Source organism: Olea europaea, unplaced genomic scaffold (assembly GCF_002742605.1).
Source record: "Olea europaea var. sylvestris unplaced genomic scaffold, O_europaea_v1 scaffold1511, whole genome shotgun sequence".
NCBI classification, from domain to species: domain Eukaryota; kingdom Viridiplantae; phylum Streptophyta; class Magnoliopsida; order Lamiales; family Oleaceae; genus Olea; species Olea europaea.
Window position 1 is genome coordinate 218,815 of NW_019232689.1, and position 468 is coordinate 219,282.

The window sequence follows — 468 nt, forward strand, 5'->3', positions numbered from 1 at the left end:
AATTAGAATTACATTCATCATTGACCTATCAATTCAATTAACAATTATGTTTTGTTTGATTGCTAAAGATCGAATTCGAGATTATAATAATCATACCGGAATTGAAGGACAAACTTTCTCTAGATGTCATTCTATATTTATTTAGAAGTTACATAATCTTTAAAAAATGTCAAAATTACAACTCTAGTCCCTATACATATCCCAAGCTGAAGCTGTCTAGCATGTCCTTGAGAATTCATAATAAAGAAAAATTAGAGAATTGAATTGGACCAACTGATTCGATGAAAAATTAGGGTCTGTTTGATTATAAAAGTGGAAAAGGCAAATAAATTTAATGTAAGTTGGAAAAGAAAAAACCACCAAAACCATAAGTATTCGGTTTCCTTGAAATTGGCCAAAAATATGTTTTAAGTGTTGGACCTTAGAATTTGAATTCCAATTCCACTTTTGTATCGAATGGTCAAAGTA